Raw genomic sequence first — 18033 nt, forward strand, 5'->3', positions numbered from 1 at the left:
AAACTTTTATAATAAAAAATCCTAAAAAATTTGATAGTATCATCCCGTGGTCCATGGGAAACCATTTTCCTACACAAATTTTCAAAAAACTGGGGGCCTAAATTTTTTTCCTTAGTATGACGTAGGCAGTTTATACCAAGTCATTGAACCACCAACTGTCACCTGTAATACGCTCAGAAAAAAATGTGGCCGTGAAAGAGTCACATACGATTCGTTGTGACCTTGAAAAGTAATACTATAAACACTCGATTTTGTTGTATTTATTTGGAATTGTGCAGACATACGTCAATTAAGCTTCGATGAATGTCATTCAATATACGTGTGCAAAACACGCATAAACTTTAGAATAAAATACTCTGAACACTTAATGCAATGAAATGTGGAAACACATACACCACATCTGAAAAGCGCTTGATATAACAGAATTACGACCCTTTTGGCATCAAACTGCCAATAAACAGTAATACTAATTTGTAGACACTTAATATCCACCTGCAACAACCCAAAAAAGATCCACTACAGGATCTATACGTTTAAGTGCGCCACCCTTATCACTTGAAGGAATTGTTTTTTGAGATTATGAAGTACGTCTATAATTTCCGATAAAGGCTTTTGCTTACATGTGGTTTTCTAAAACCTGTCATTTCAGCACTTGGATCCCGAACTAAATCCCGATTATGATATTTTTTTAACCTCAGGATGCCACAAGCTCACACTTTCTTGGGATAAACTTCTCAGCTTCTCATAGTCCATATTCCATGTGCGAGAACGTCGATCGGTTTGACCGAAGAGTGCCGGCCGCGGTGGTCTAGCGGTTCAGGCGCTCAGTCCGGAACCGCGCGACTGCTACGGTCGCAGGTTCGAATCCTGCCTCGGGCATGGATGTGTGTGATGTCCTTAGGTTAGTTAGGTTTAAGTAGTTCTAAGTTCTAGGGGACTGATGACCACAGATGTTAAGTCCCATAGTGCTCAGAGCCATTTGAACCATTTTTTGACCGAAGAAAACAAACTGATTTGAATTTCACCGACTGTCGTCCGAAGTCTGTACGTTCGGGGGATGAGATAGGCTACAATGCGAACGCGCATGTAGTGACGTACTGATTTGAGAAGATTAGCCGTTTTCGGCCGCTGTCGGTCGTGAGCGGAATCCATCGATATCGGTGCCCTTGTGGACACAGCCTAATACGGACCCATCGGGAGATAGACAGAAACACGAGAAAGTAGCCGGTTTAGGGCAGAGGGCAAAAGTGCCACGGCCAGCACCACGAAAAGAAAAAGAAAGAAAAAGAAGACGAAGATCTCTGCGACAATCTGGACTAGTAGTAAGGGCAGTAGCGGATTGCCTGAGTCTGCGACAGTTCATGTAAAGGTAGGCTATGTCAGTAAAGGGTGTCACGCAGTTGCATAGTAATGTCATAGCCATCTGTTCATCGTCCAAATCTGTGCGACAGCGCCCTCCACTGCTTGGAACATCCATCAGCTGCGCTCTGACAACGGTGACGGAACACGAGCAGGCCAGGTTGCCTATGGTTTCTTCACGGGTGTCGTTCCTCTTAGCTGTGTCTGTCCTGTCCGTGCTGGGCGGGCATGGCAGCTTCGTACTCGAACGATCTGAGCATCCTTGTCTCGCCTTCTATCGATGGCTTTCAGTCGCGAGTAGCCTCTGCCATGCACTTCACAGTGGCCTGCTGCGTATGTACGTAGATGTAGAGCCATGCTTGAATGCCGGTGTCGTGGAAACGGCGCATGTGATATAGAAATTTGCAAGGGCTAAAGATAGCGACACGCCCATCTTCCTGGTTTCTGGCAGAACTTCTTGGAAATCCTGCTTCTGTCGCACCAGCAGCTGCTTTACCGCCTCATTCATTCTAGATTCGTTTTTCTGCAATAAAACTCAGATAAATTATTAATGAAGGCTGCTACAAAGCAACATCAAAGTTGTTCAAGAACACTCCCTCCACTAGAATCTTCGTTTCATGGTCTCTGTGTTTCAAAGCTATACATATAAGGTGCAGTCAAATAGAACGAAACACGTGGAAAAAATTTGTAAACTATTTATTATTACAAAAGTAATGGACAAAACGGTTAATCCATTTATACCACTGTGAGAAAAGGCGGTCGATGTCTTCATGGAAAAATGTTTGCCGTTGGCTGCGTCTCTTCGTCCGAAGCAAATCGACGGCCATGAAAGTGGAAGGAAAACTAAGGAAGTGGCGTGGTAAGAGATCGCGACTGTATGGAAGATGTGCAAGGGCTTCCCAGCGAAACTTCTGCAGTCTACTCAAGATAGCAGATGTGGGTGGGCCACATATTGACAAGGTTATTTCGACTATATTGCAGAAATTTCACTGGGAAGCCCTTACACATCCTTCATATTATCCTAATCCTCCCGACTCGAATTCCATATTTTTGGAGCACTGAAGGAAGACATCCGTGGCCGTCGACTTGCTTCGGGCGAAGAGGTGCCTGGGTGCAATTATGGTTCCATAGGCAGCCACAAATATTTTTTCATGAAAGCATTTGCCATTTATCTCACAGTGGGATAACTGTGTTAGTAGTTATAGTGGTTACTTCTAAAGTAATTAAAATTTTCCCATCTTTTTCCCACCTGTATCGCTTTCATTTGCCTGTCCCTTAAATGTACAGGGTGTTGGGGTGTAGGTACGGACATTGCGATCGTTGGTACCTTAAAATGTGCACCCACTTCAGTGCGTTAGTTGTTTTCTCTCTGCGCCGACCAGTCTTCCCGCAAACACTTCACATAATCACTTATCTGATGTCTTCTGCACGGTCGCAACTACGCCACGAAGTGGACCACGGCAATCACTACATATATTATCCGCTTTTACCTCCACGTGTGCACACTTCAATACCTGACCTGATGCCCAGGGGAAAAATGAACGTTAATGGCTTCGTTATACCACGAGTACTTGGTGAAGTGCGAGGGTTAGTCAATTATTATCCGCATAGTAGTTATAAAATTTTATTGTAGTCAAATAGGAAACTTACAAGAACATAATTTTTCGACATAGTCTCCTTGCGTTTAATCGCACATGGTCCATAGTTGTACGTGCTTCCTGATGCCCTCATAAAAGAAGGTTCTTGGTGGAGCTGCGAACCAGGAATGCACCGCTTCTTTCACTCCTTCGTCCGAGGCAAATCGACGGCCCTTTAATGCCTGCTTGAGAGGACCAAACAAGTGATAGTCAGAAGGGGCAATATCAGGACTATATGGAGCATGATTCAGTACTTCAAATTTGAGTTTCTGGAGCGTTTCAGCTGTGTGGGCAGCAGTATGCGGACGGGCATTGTCGTCCAACAACACAACACGTTTTTACGGCAATCCTCGGCGTTTGATTCGAATTGCAGGCTTTAGCCTGGCAGTAAGCATCTCACTGTTACGTACACTGTTTATTGTTGTGCCCCTTTCCCCATAATGTTCCAGTACTGGACCTTGTGAGTTCCTAAAAACCGTAGGCATCAGTTTTCCTGTGGACGGTTGGGTCTTGAGCTTTTTCTTGCACGGCGAATTTGGATGTTTCCATTCCACACTCTGCCGTTTACTCTCCGGCTCATAATGACGAATCCACGTTTCGTCACCAGTAATCATCCCCTTCGTTATCATAGCGATCCAAATGTTTTTTGCAGATGTCCAAGAGCGTTTGTTTATGCAACTATGTGAGTTCTTTTGGGACCCATCTTGCAGAAACTTTATGAAACCCAAGTCTGTTGTGGATGATTTCGTAGGCAGAACCGCGACTAATTTGCAGACGATGCGTCACTTCGTCAATAGTTGATCGTCTGTCAAAGAGAATCATTTCACGCGAACGCTCAATGGTTTTCTCATTTGTGGCGGTAAACGGTCGTCCGGCTGCTTCATCGCGCGTAACACTTGTGCGAACATTTCGGAATTTTTCGGTCCATTTGTAGACACTCCGTTGCGGAAAAAGACTGTTCCCGTCCTGTACCGAAAGTCTTCGATGAATTTCGGTGCCTGATACGCCTTCCGACCACAAAAAACGGATCACTGAACGTTGCTCTTCTTTAGTACAAATAGACAGTGGAGCAGCCATGATTAACAGCACGGCAGCGATAACGAAACTAGCATAGCAGCTTGAAAATTGCAAAGCTGTAGCCGGCCGAAGTGGCCGTGCGGTTAGAGGCGCTGCAGTCTGGAACCGCAAGACCGCTACGGTCGCAGGTTCAAATCCTGCCTCGGGCATGGATGTTTGTGATGTCCTTAGGTTAGTTAGATTTAACTAGTTCTAAGTTCTAGGGGACTAATGACCTCAGCAGTTGAGTCCCATAGTGCTCAGAGCCATTTGAACCATTTTGCAAAGCTATAACAACAAATAAACAAAACATGCATCATCAACGTAAACGACAGTACTACCAAAATAAACAAAAATATAACTAAATTGCGGATAATAATTGACTTACCCTCGTAAATACTGATGTAGTGTTGTTCAATGCACTGTCATCACTAATAAACAGAAGTATCTGCATTTATATCTCTAACACCGAGTATAATTTAGAGTACCTGAGGACTTTTCTCCGTCTGTATGTGAAGGATAACCTCAGGAACTACTATAGGGACTAACTGATAGTCTGATTCACGAGAAAGGTTTGTGTGCAGAATTTATTACCACTATGCCAGACAAGTCATCTGGTCGTGGATACTTTGTGCTACTCCTGCAGAGACAGGGTGAGTCGCTAGTAAGATTGTAAGATGGAAAGAACTATGCCCCTTACATGAAGTCATGAAAGATCACCGCACTCACGTTGAGTGAACAGTAGGGCTGAACAAAAATGACTGACAAGGCACAATGCATTTTGTAGAGGGTATAGTATGGGCGTATTGGAATAATTAATGTTGGGTGATGGTTTTAAAGTAATCCACACGACATGAAAACTTTGTGAAAGTGCGTCGATTTACTGGAGACTAGTTTATCCCAAGGAAGTATTCAGAGTTGACCACAACCGGGCTGGGGAGCGACAAAGGGAAGCGACAATAGGCAGCTTAGGGCAGCTCAAACTCTGAGAAAGCGGTAACGGAGTGCGGCCTCCAGCTGCCTTAAGATGAGTGACAGTGAGGGGGTGGTTGACCCCATGCTGGTGTACCGGGAAGCAGACAGAGAACTTGTAGGCCTGTTGATAAATGTCTGTCGTCACGTTTTCAGTGAAACATACGATAAAGCCGTGCAAAGCTACAGTGGAGCAGTCAACAGAGGCCAAAACATGTGTGTTCGTGACTATAGCAAGTTCACGCTGAATTCACGGTCTGCAGAGTCTGAAGTAAATCAGGTGAAGAGCGACGGAATGAAATACACTGGCCTCCGATGGGAAAGTAGGACCAAGGAATTTGAAGTACTCTCCTGGGAGTCAGAATTCCGGAAAAATTGGTGTTTTGTGCAGACACTAACCTCGATGGGTGGCCTGGGAGGAGCTAAATAGCAGAAGTTGAGAGGAAGGGAAATTTTGTGGGAATTTGTTCACTTCCCAAAGCAGGCATTGGTCGGCGCTGGGAAGCAACGCGTAATTAACGCGTCTTGCGCTGCAATTGGTGTAAGTGATATTGCTGGAGGGGAAACCGAGGCAAAGAGTGGACTAGCAGAAGACTCCGTAGAAGTCTTCCGTTCCCAGCTTGCCTAGAGTGAGGATGTGGTGTTCTTTACTCAGCTTGCCTGAGAGAGAGTGAGCATCTCTGCAGTTTAGGACTTAGCAAACAGAACGATTGAGCTTGGAGATAGGAAGTTTTGTTTGGCTATGTACTGAGCAACATAGCTAGGAGTGAATAGACGAGTGCAGCCTTGCAGCACCACGAGGCCGGCCGACGTCCGCACAACGACGACGCCCCGCCATGCTGAATTTGGTGATATTACGCCCGCTCCAGCTTGAGTTACGCCACTGATTAATTTGTTGGATCACATATGCAAAGTTTCCACGAGGGTTTCATGGGCCATGTATTGTAGAATTCTTCTTGCACTTAGCATTACGCCAGGGTCAGTCGATAGGAATTAATTTTGATTTATCGCACTTTACTCCACGTAAACGCAATTTATTCCCACTGCCTGTTAGGAGTGTCATGTAATATGATGATTGAAGATTGTGAGTTAAAATAAATTTGTGTTAATCGACTGCATCTGTTCTCAATCAAGTTGTTGAAATCCCAAGTCACTTTCATAATTAATTTTATGTTCAACATTTGCATCTGGTGTTCAATAGCTGAATATAACATCAATGTTCACCCCTTTTAATTAAAAGGGATCAATTCTGAATCAATTAATGTCGACACTGCCACCACAGTTCAATCAGGAGTCACAGGGCCTTATTACTTTCCTTGCGTTATCCGATATTGCGGCAGTTTTTGCACTCTCTATTGATCTGTTAGTCAATTAGCTGGGGTGAACACACGCCAAAACCAGGTAAGTGACGGATGGGGTGTTACAAGATTTAAGTAATGTACTACATAATAGGACTAAATCCTTCAAAGTTTGTCTTGGTTATATTTACAAGTACGCAGCGCAACACTTACTTCGTTCTGAAGAGTAGCAGTTTACCATGATACAACACTATGCTGTATTAACGTAGCCTTCATTTGACAAAAAAAAATCTATATCAGTAACATTTAACAATATGTAAGGTTTGACAACAACGACTTCCCTTAACTTCCCAATGTTGTGGGAATATTGTGCAGAAAATTTCATAAAATCTGTTTCACTAATTATGCCACAAACTTGTATCTTAAGGATCGCATCAAGAATACCTTAGAAAGTGCTTATCATCTCCCTCTACGTTCTCAGTTGATGTAATATATGTTAAGATGTCTGACTTTGGCAGAATGAAAATTTCATCAGAGTAACCGAACGGATTAAAGTGTATTGTAATATCCGCAAAAGCAGATAAATTACTTGCATATGCGATTGCAGATGTTGTAATGGTCGCCTAGTCGTAGATATTCCTAATTGCTATAATCACACTATTTCACTCCAATTTACGGAGCTTGTTAGCACTTGATGTTAGGTTGGCACCATTAAAATGCATTGTGGTAATCGCTTCTGCTTGCTGGATCGCTGCTGTCTCGATGCCGATGCTGGCTCTAGATCTGGTTGTCTAGGGTTAAAAAACATGAGGTCCCGTGTTTTTTATGTGCTTTTGATGATAAAGAACGAGCGAAACCAACAAATATGTAAACTTCAAATATTTATTACTCTGGTGGCCATCTTAACTCCACTGTCCACCAAAGATCATGACACAACACAAAGAAGTACTTCCTTTACATGTTCTTTGCATTGTTTATCCACCTCAAACAATAACGCACAAACACACTTTACCAAAGTGACGTTCCGACTGCCTCCTTGACCCTTCTTGCTGCTTGTATTTATAACATTGTCAAAGAACTACTAAAAAGTGATATAGTTTATAAGTCACATGTACATCTGTTATCATAATTTGTGCAGATAAGTTATTAATTTGCATCGAGTGACATAATTTAACATGTTATGAAAATGACAGACAGATTTGTTGACTTGACAGAATAATTCTCTGTTACAAAAAGGCCATTTTTTAGAAGTTTGTCAATTGACTTCTCTAATTTGCATAAATAAGTAAGTAACATGAATTATTAAGAATTACATTGGTTTTCGTCTAAAATAGGATTGATTACGTGAATACTGAGTGAAAACGCTCCTAGTGAACAAAGAGGTTTCACTGGGTGATTTTTATTTAAGGAGATCCAAAATACCTAAATTGGCCACTATTTTTCGTACTTCATATTAATTATTTAAAGTAAACTTAGTGTTTTTACATGATGACATTTGCTGTATCAGTGATCAATTGATATTAACTTTTGTGTGGGTCAGTTATTCAGTATAATTTATTGGGTTGACTGTTTATGGAGACATGTTCTGCAATCATTGTTAACATACACAATAACTTTTCTATAATCATAAATACTCGTTAAACTGGTTGAATTTGGAGGGTATCACATACTTCATTAAAGTAAAGCCTTTAATATGTTCCGTTACAATACCCCCCTCGGGTAATATAATTTACAGAATGTTAATGATATTAGCTGACTAGGACAAATGTGTCAAATGGTTAAAATTTGGAAAAGTACTAATTTAATAATTTTTTTTGTTTTTGTTTTACTATGCATAATGTGTATGTATACAATGACCATTACATCATTTCAAAATGACTTTTTCCTGCAAATATTTTAGTTGTGTTGTTTCAAATGCCCTTTGTGTTATGGCTCTCAGTATGACAGCATAATAAAAATATTTAGTAATATATGAAAGCAAAAAAAAAAAAAAAAAAAACAGTTAATCTTTGCTCCTAGTGAGCCACATGGAAAATGATCAAAAACAGACACAAATATATCACATGCGATCTTAAGATATATAAAAAAATATATGTAAATTATTTCAAAGTCAGCTCGCATTGAGTCACAGAATAATCAAGATAATAGAAGGAACATAAATATATTACATAGATGGACAGGTCAGATGTCCATAGGAAAATATTGCAACTGTCTGCTCATTTTGAGCCACATAAAGGAAATGAAAACAAAGAACATAATTATAAGTATAGACATGATATATAAACACAAACACTAGAGAAGTCACATGTATGAATATAATATGCATTTGAAACAAAAGAAAAGTTTTTTTAAATATTGTCTCCCATTGAGACACATAGTCAAGATAGTACAAGAACATATGAATACCAAATTTGCACACTTAAATTGATCATAACATAACACAAACATCAAACTTGGTGAACATCTGATTAGCTGTAGAAAATTGTACACAAATCTTATGCCTAAGAAAAGAATAGTAACAAAATGATGGGTCTTGCACAACAATTTTTTTACATTGTCTTTTATATTTGGTGCAAGTATGTCCCATATTCAACAATACAAACAGAAAGTAATAAATGTTTGTCACCTCTTTGGGTGCATGGTTAAACTTGCCCCTTGCAAGTAAAGAAGATGTCTCCAAATTTAATATTCAATAGTGACAATAAAAATATAAAAACATTGTCTCAGAGATCTGGAACTTTTCCAGGGTCTATAGGATGAGTGGTAGTTGCTATTTGACACACCCAGTAAAAATCTTCAGTAGGGAACGCTCACAGGCAGAAGGCTCAGTGTAGTGCAAATGATTGAAGCAACCAGGCACACATAACACGAATATGCACTCGTGCTTCCTACAACCAACAGAGCGAGTTTGAATGGGGTCAAATTGTGGCCTTCCGAATGGCGGGATGGTCCTTTCGGAGAATTGCCATATATAAGTTCGACGCGATGTGTCAGTTGTGCAACGATGCTTCTATCAGTGGTCACATGGACATCCGTAGACGAGGTTCTGAACTTCCACGCAGCAAATACGCCAGCCAGGTTCAAAATGACTCTGAGCACTATGGGACTTAACATCTGAGGTCATCAGTCCCCTAGACTTAGAACTACTTAAACCTAACTAACCTAAAGACATCACACACATCCATAACCGAGGCAGGAGTCGAACCTGCGACCGTAGCAGTCGCGCGGTTCCGAACTTAAGCGCCTAGAACCAGTCGGCCACAGTGGCCGGCCGCCAGCCAGGGTCGTCGTATTGTATGAGCAACAGTGGCTGAGCGTACAGATACCACAGCACAGGGCTTATAATCCCAGACGTGACAACACGAACTATTGCGAACCAGTTATTAGCAGTGGAACTACGGGTACACTCAACTCTAGCCTCTCTTTCAATCACAGCGCGACTGATGCCGTCAGAGGATCATTTGGAGTGGCGCGTCGTGGTCTTCAGCATGAAAGCAAATTCTGCCTGCACGCAGGTTGTGGTCGTTTGCGCATACGACATAGACCTGGTGAAGGCTCTCTCGTAGAGTGCATTCATCAGAGACACCCTGGCCCCACCCCAGGGCTTATGGAGTGGGGCATGATAAGCTACAACTCTCGTTCGCATTTGGTGTTTCTGTAAGATACACTAACCAGCACTCGGTGCATGCAGGATGTTGCTAGACCCGTTTCTTTGCTCTTCTTGCAAGAGGAAGGTGATGTGTTTTTCCAACAGGATAAAGCTAGCCCATTCATTGCCCATGAAACCCAACGCGCTCTGCAACTCATGTATCAGCTGCTCTCACCAGCACGGTCTCCGAAATTGTCCAGTCGAGCAGCTGTAGGGTATGATGGGACCGGAAGTGACTCTTGCGACTCGTCACCCAACAATTCTTAAACAGTTAGGTGAACAGGTCGACCAGGCGTGACGTAACGTACCCCAGGACATTATTCACTATCCGTACGATCGACTAAATGCCAGAGTGAGAGCCTGCATTACCGCCTCTGGTGACTACGCCACGTACTAACGTCGGTGCTTCAGATGTACTCCATATGCACAGCTGCAAGCACGAATCTTGACTGAATTGGAAACCTCTAAAAGGGTGTAATAATGTTTTCCGACAGTGTAGTTTAGCTTGTGTGATAAGTATATCGCAATTCTACTGTCATAGATGCATGGTACTAGGTGAAAAGTATGTATATAGTGAGCGCACTGTGTGAGGAAGATGTTCGGACACCAGTTTCACAAGCTGTAACCTCCAAACCTCCACCACATTGTGTCACGCATTACCACTTTTTTAAAATTAAAATTATAGCTAAATTCTAGACTACATTCCATTAGAACTAGTAACAGCCTTGGGAGAGCCAGTCCTGACAAAACTCTACCATCCGGTGAGCAAGATATATGAGGCGAAATACCCTCAAACTTCAAGAAGAATATAATAATAACAATCCTAAAGAGAGCACGTGTTGACAGATGTGAAAATTACCAAACTGTCAGTTTAATAAGTCACGGCTGCAAAATACTAACCCGAATTCTTTACAGACGAATGGAAAAACTGGTAGATGCCGACCTTGGGGAAGATCAGTTTGGATTCATTAGAAATATTGGAACACGTGAGGCAATACTGACCCTACGACTTATTTTAGAAGATAGATTAAGGAAAGGCAAACCTACGTTTCTAGCATTTGTGGACTTAGAGAAAGCTTTTGACAATGTTGACTGAAATACTCTCTTTCAGATTCTGAAGGTGGCAGGGGTAAAATACAGGGAGCGAAAGGCTATTTCCAATTTGTACAGAAACCAGATGGCAGTTATAAGAGTCGAGGGCCATGAAAGGGAAGCAATGGTTGTGAAGAGAGTGAGACTGGGTTGTAGCCTCTCCCCGACGTTATTCGATCTGTATATTGAGCAAGCAGTAAAGGAAACAAAAGAAAAATTGGGAGTAGGTATTAAAATTCATGGAGAAGAAATAAAAACTTTGAGGTTCGCCGATGACATTGTAATTCTGTCAGAGACAGAACGGAATGGACAGTGTCTTGAAAGGAGGATATAAGATGAACATCAACAAAAGCAAAACGAGGATAATGGAATGTAGTCGAATTAAATCGGGTGATGCAGCAGGAATTAGATTAGGAAATGAGACGCTTAAATTAGTAAATGAGTTTTGCTATTTGGGGAGCAAAATAACTGATGATGGTTGAAGTAGAGAGGATACAAAATATACACTGGCAATGGCAAGGAAAGCGTTTCTGAAGAAGAGAAATTTGTTAACATCGAGTATAGATTTAAGTGTCAGGAGTGTGAAGCGTGGACGATAAATAGTTTAGACAAGGACAGATTAGAAGCTTTCGAAATGTGGTACTACAGAAGAATGCTGAAGATTAGATGGGTAGATCACATAACTAATGAGGAGGTATTGAATAGAATTGGAGAGAAGAGAAATTTGTGGCACGACTAGAAGAAGGGATCGGTTGATAAGACATGTTCTGAGGCATCAAGGGATCACCAATTTGGTGTTGGAGGGCAGAGTGGAGGGTAAAAATCGTAGAGGGAGACAAAGAGATGAATGCACTGAACAGATTCAGAAGGATGTAGGTTGCAGTAGGTACTGGCAGATGAAGAAGCTTGCACAAAACAGAGTAGCAGGGAGAGCTGCATCAAACCAGTCTCTGGACTGAAGACCATCACAACAACAATAGTGGATGGAAGTGTAGGGGTAAAAAATTACAAAGGGAAACGAACTTTTGTAGACGGTTATCAGGTTCATAAGAGTGCAGGACACAGTAATATTCAGAGATGAGACGGCTTTCACAGGATAGGACCGTAAGATGAATCAAATTAGTCTCGGATCGGAAGCCCACAACAATATCCCCTGTAAACAGATGCACAGTGCAGTGGTAGAATGGGAGCCGGTGAGAGTGACAGACAGCTCAGAGTTTCCTCTCCGCCTTTCCTTTGCAAGCGGCGGACGGCGTGTTTGTGGAGGCGTCGCTGGCGTGACGTGTCGTGGGCGGGCTGTTTGCCGGCTGCTGGGAATGTAGGCACGGGGACAATGGCCGCGCTCTCCGACGCACCTCGCTGCTACTCGGCCACTTCCGCTGCTGCCTCGCGTCTCCACCATCGCCAAAGTCACGGCCGGAGCTGCCCTGCCTCTGCCTCTGCCTCTGCCTCTGCCTTTCCCTCTCCCCCCCCCCCCCCCCCCAAGCCAGCGCTAGCAACACCGAGGACTCCCCCACCTACCTCTCTCGTCGTCACGACAGGTCACTAACGACTCCTTCCGCATATCGCTGAAGTTCATTTGAACGCCGACTCACACTGGATGCAACGGAACGGAAGGCGAGTCATCGTCGAACGGTAATACACTGACGGAAGAAAAATCTCAACACCAAGAAGGAGATGAGTGACGTAAATAAAAGTTGGTAGGTGTGTTTCTAGATCTGAACGATGATGTTTACACAAATTTCGTGCCGGTCACACAAAGAGTGGCGCTGGTAGTGCGACTATGACGGTGCAAATCAGGTTTGCTTTAAATACGCGCTGCAACGGTTGTGAGGGTTAATTACCTTTGAGATTAGATTAGATTAGTACTTGTTCCATAGATCATGAATACGACACTTCGTAATGATGTGGAACGTGTCAGATTAATAAAAGGTGTCTATACAAGATATTACATTAGACTCAATAATTCTTTGTTTTTTTGAGGTTGGGAAATTACCCAGTTACTACATCCAAAAATTCATCTAATGTGTAGAAGGGGTTGCCATTAAGAAATTCTTTTAATTTCCTTTTAAATGCTATATGGCTGTCTGTCAGACTTTTGATGCTATTAGGTAAGTGACCAAAGACTTTTGTGGCAGCATCATTTACCCCCTTCTGAGCCAAAGTTAGATTTAACCTTGAGTAGTGAAGATCATCCTTTCTCCTAGTGTTGTAGCCATGTACACTGCTATTACTTTTGAATTCGTTCAGATTGTTAATAACAAATTTCATAAGTGAATATGTATATTGTGAGGCTACAGTGGAGATTTCTACCTCTTTAAATAAGTGTCTGCAGGATGATCTTGGATGAGCTCCAGCAATTATTATGATTACACGCTTTTGTGCAATGAACACTCTTTTACTCAGTGATGAGCTACCCTAGAATATGATGCCATACGAAAGCAGGGAATGAAAATAGGCGTGATAAGCTAATTTGCTCAAATGTATATCGCCAAAATTTGCACTGACCCTAATAGCATAACTAGCTGAACACAAACGTTTCAGCTGATCCTCAGAGTGGTTTTTTTTTTTTTTTTCATTTCAACCCCTCATCAATGCATACACCTAGAAATTTTGAATATTCTACCTTAGCTACCGATTTCTGATCGAAGTCTATATTTATTAATGGGGTCATTCCATTTACTGTGTGGAGCTGTATATACTGTGTTTTGTCAAAGTTTAATGAGAGCCCATTTGCAGAGAACCACTTAATGATTTTCTGAAAAACATCGTTTACAATTTCACCAGTTATGGTGGCGTTAGTCAAGAATGCCTTTGAGGCGATATAGACGCCTTTATCAGCACTTCACTGAGCTTGAACTAGGTCGTGCTATATGATTAGAAGCTGGATGTTCCTTCTGCGATGTTGCAGAAAGACTTGGCAGGAATATAGCCACTGTAAATAATTGTTGCCAGCTCTGGTCACAAGAATGTACGGTCGGAACAAGATCGACTCCGGAAGACCATGTGTCACTACTGAGAGGGAAGACCATCGTGTTCAGAAATGGTTCAAATGGCTCTGAGCACTATGGGACTTAACTTCTGAGGTCATCAGTCCCTAGAACTTAGAACTACTTAAACCTAACTAACCTAAGGACGTCACACACATCCATGCCCGAGGCAGGATTCGAACCTGCGACCGTAGCAGTCACGCGTTTCCAAACTGAAGCGCTTAGAACCGCACGGCCACACCGTCCGGCACCATCGTGTTCGGCATATGGCTCTGGACAGCAATATGAGCAGCAACTGGCACTACAGTAATACAACGAACTGTTACAAAAAGTCGGTTACTTCAAGGACAGCTCCGAGCCTGACGCCCCGTAGCGTGCATTCACTGCGCCCAAGCCACCGCCATTTGCGACTTCAGAGGTGTCAAGCGAGAGCTCATTGGAGGGCAAGGTCGAGGACTATCAAATCGCTCTGAGCACTATGGAACTTAACATCCGAGGTCATCAGTCCCCTAGACTTGAAACTACTTAAACCTAACTAACCTAAGGACATCACACACATCCATGCCCGAGACAGGATTCGAACCTGCGACCGTAGCAGCAGTGCGGTTCCCGACAGAAGCGCCTAGAACCGCTCGAGGACTGTTGTTTTTGCTGATGAAAGCTGGTTCTGTCTCGGTGCCAGCGATGGCCGTGTGTTGATTAGAATGGGGCCAGTTGAGGGTCTGTAACCAACCTGTCTGCGATCTAGACACACTGCACCTACACCCGGAGCTATGGTCTGTGATGCGATGTTGTATGACAGCAGGTGCGTGGTTATTACACGCACCCTATCTGCAAATTTGTACGCCAGTCTGACGAGTCGACCTGTTGTGCTTCCATTAACAAACAGTATTCCAGAGAGTCTTTTTCCAACAGAGTAACGCTCGCCCATATAAAACAGTGGTAAGCCAGCATGCTCTACAGAGTGTCTTGGCCTGCTCGATCCAAGATCTGACTCCAATCGACCACGTAAGGGACATCATCAAACGATAACTGCAGCATCATACAGAAACCTTGTATTGACCGACCAAGTGCAACAGGTGTGGAGCTGAATCGCACAAACTGACATAGGCACCTGTTCAACACAATGCACATCACATGCTTGCATTCAAGATTGTGGCGGTTAGATTGATTATTAATGTAGCAGCAATTCACGTATTAGTCCAAATGGCTCTAAGCACTGTGGGACTTAACATCTGAGGTCATCAGTCCAATAGACTTAGAACTACTTAATCCTAACTAACCTAAGGACATCACACACAACCATGCCCGAGGCAGGATTCGAACCTGCGACTGTAGCAGTAGCGCGGTTATGGACTGAAGAGGCTAGGACCGCTCGGCTACAGCGACCGGCCTTCATAAATTCACAGGCTTATCTCGCACTTACATTAACCTGTGATCTTGCAATGTTAATCACTTAAATGTGTTACTTAACAAATGTCATCCTGAAATTTCATTACTTTTCAGTAATTATTTTTTGGTGTTGTCATTTTTTTCGGTGTATGTTCACACAAGACGGAGCGGCAAAACAATGTCTATACCTAATGTTACTCTCCGCGCCATCTTTTGCTGTGAGACGGAGGGCACTTCGTGTATTGCTGTCCCTTCTCATCTTTCCTGTTCTAGTCGTGAATTGTCAGCGGCAAGAAATATAGCTGGTAAGCCTCCATGTAAACTCGGCTCAAACTAATTTTATCTTTACCTTATCATTTTGTGTCATGATATCCTGCAAAGTATGGATGAAGGGCAATATGTAACGAGGGTACGAACATGCGGAGTTTGTTCTCAGATATGTGAATGGCTCTAAGATATCTTACGTAACAGAACTGCGTTGTACTCACAGCAGGTGTTCGTCACAGACATGGGAATTGTCAGTAGCGGTCCACGGAAGTTGAGGTCTTTATTAACATGGAACGTGACATTTGGTTGGTGAAACCAAAGAATGTGAAAGGAATAACCGTGTTGATATGTAGTTTAGCCTGTGGTCTATGTCAGATTGTAAGGTGACAGCCTGTTCGTGGCTGCTGGAGCCAAGAATGTCAGAGCAAGAAAGCTGGTTGTTGCGACAGACTGATCTGAAGCTTTGCCCGAGATCTAGGTTAGGCTGCAATGTGACAGTTTAGTTGTGAGTTGGCGTAGCTCACGAATGTGAAAGCAAGGAAGTACCTGAAATGTCTTGGGCTCCTCAGAAATGTCGACACTTTCTATCTCCGCACTAGTGTCTGTTGTGTACATGGCTCACGAGGTACACAACAAACACAACAAGAGGTTTCCACTAGACAGGTACAACCACTAGCATGGCGCCTCCCAGTTCTGAGGCGCTGCCTACAGATGGTGCTCAAAAAATCTGGACCACTTTCTGCTTGCACAGCACGTCCATCAGCGCACCGTACTCGTCCATCGACAGGGTTGCGAGTCGCCAAAGATAGTGCTTTCAATCTAGGGCTTCATTGCTTTCGGCTATTACCGGCGGAGATGGAAATCCTTCTGCCGACAGGCAGAAAAGGTGACGCGCCGCAGACAGTGACACAGTTCCGATCCTGCAGTCAGGTGGCGCCCTTCGGTGCCTACAGTTTCTGTAATTACGCCATGGAGCACAGTACAGCGAGTTCCGCGCCGATGACTGTATTCTGGCACAGCGGTTGGTATTAGGTTGGTTCGTAGCGTTTTTGTTTTTTCGTGTTGGTATCCCGGTTGCTACGAGTTTATTAATCATTGTCATTATTTATTTGTAGTTCACTGTTGCTATCTGAGTTTACACTGTAACTTATTTCTATGTTTACGACGTTTCTCATTGAGCCATATATGTTATCTCGCATTTCTAGCTGCTTCTCTCACACAAATAATGTTAAAATTTCAGAAATTCAGGGTCGCCACCAGCCCAAGCCCTTCCTAACCATTTAGAAAAAAACGAGGCTTGAAAATTATTAGTTTAATTACTTAAATGATTTAATTAGAAGTACGCAAACTTTTTTAAGCAGCCAGGTAAATAGCACTACATGTCATGCATGAAGCAACTTGATTAATTCAGGAATGGAAATCAGAGTAAGTGGGTAAGATCGACACCAAAGAATTTATCTTTTACGTAAATTATCTATTGTAACTAAATATTTGGTTGCACATCCTAACTACACGTATCTGGTGCCTAACTCGAAATATTTAAGTAAGAATGACGTGAGAATGAAACAGGGCACAATTTAACTACAGCAAGAAGAAACAAACAAGACGGGGTGTGAGACAATTATACTATCATCTCCTTTGCATTAATACCATAAAAATATCCCAGTGAGATTTGCATTACGATGCTACGCATGCACTATTCTGGACAGAGGTTTAACCAATACACAAGACTGTGCGATAATTATTTAACTTACTAACTGCGTCTGCTGCTTGCAAACGGCCGAACTAGAGCACGTGGTGCATTCTGACTCAAACTGTTGTACTGCTTTGTAGAAAGCGCACGAAAGAACAGATATTCTTGCAGAAATTGTATCTCATTAAACAAGCAAACTGTTAAAATAAAGCCCATTGCGGTGCCGTGGTGGACCAGAAGGGCCATTGATTACCAAACACGTGGCACAAAATCGGCACACAAAGACAAAAGCAATTTCCGCAAAATACAAGATTAAAAATCATTAAAAAAATAACTCGCTTCACACGCTTCAGTTAAGCTGAAGTTCTTAAGTATTTCACCAGTTAAACATAGCGAAGTCCTAACTCGGCCTGATTCCTATCACATGAAACCCCCCTTAAGAGCTACGATCCGTACTGACCAAGCGTTCACCGAAGAGGGCCCCTTTCTCTTTAGAGATTACCTAGCTCCCCGTGCAGCAGAAGCTGCCAGAGGGGTAGCCCTCCGTCACCAACCTCACACACTGACCAAGCGTTCACCGAAGAGGGCCCCTTTCTCTTTAGAGATTACCTAGCTCCCCGTGCAGCGG

The sequence above is a fragment of the Schistocerca piceifrons genome, chromosome 7, assembly GCF_021461385.2.
Source record: "Schistocerca piceifrons isolate TAMUIC-IGC-003096 chromosome 7, iqSchPice1.1, whole genome shotgun sequence".
NCBI classification, from domain to species: domain Eukaryota; kingdom Metazoa; phylum Arthropoda; class Insecta; order Orthoptera; family Acrididae; genus Schistocerca; species Schistocerca piceifrons.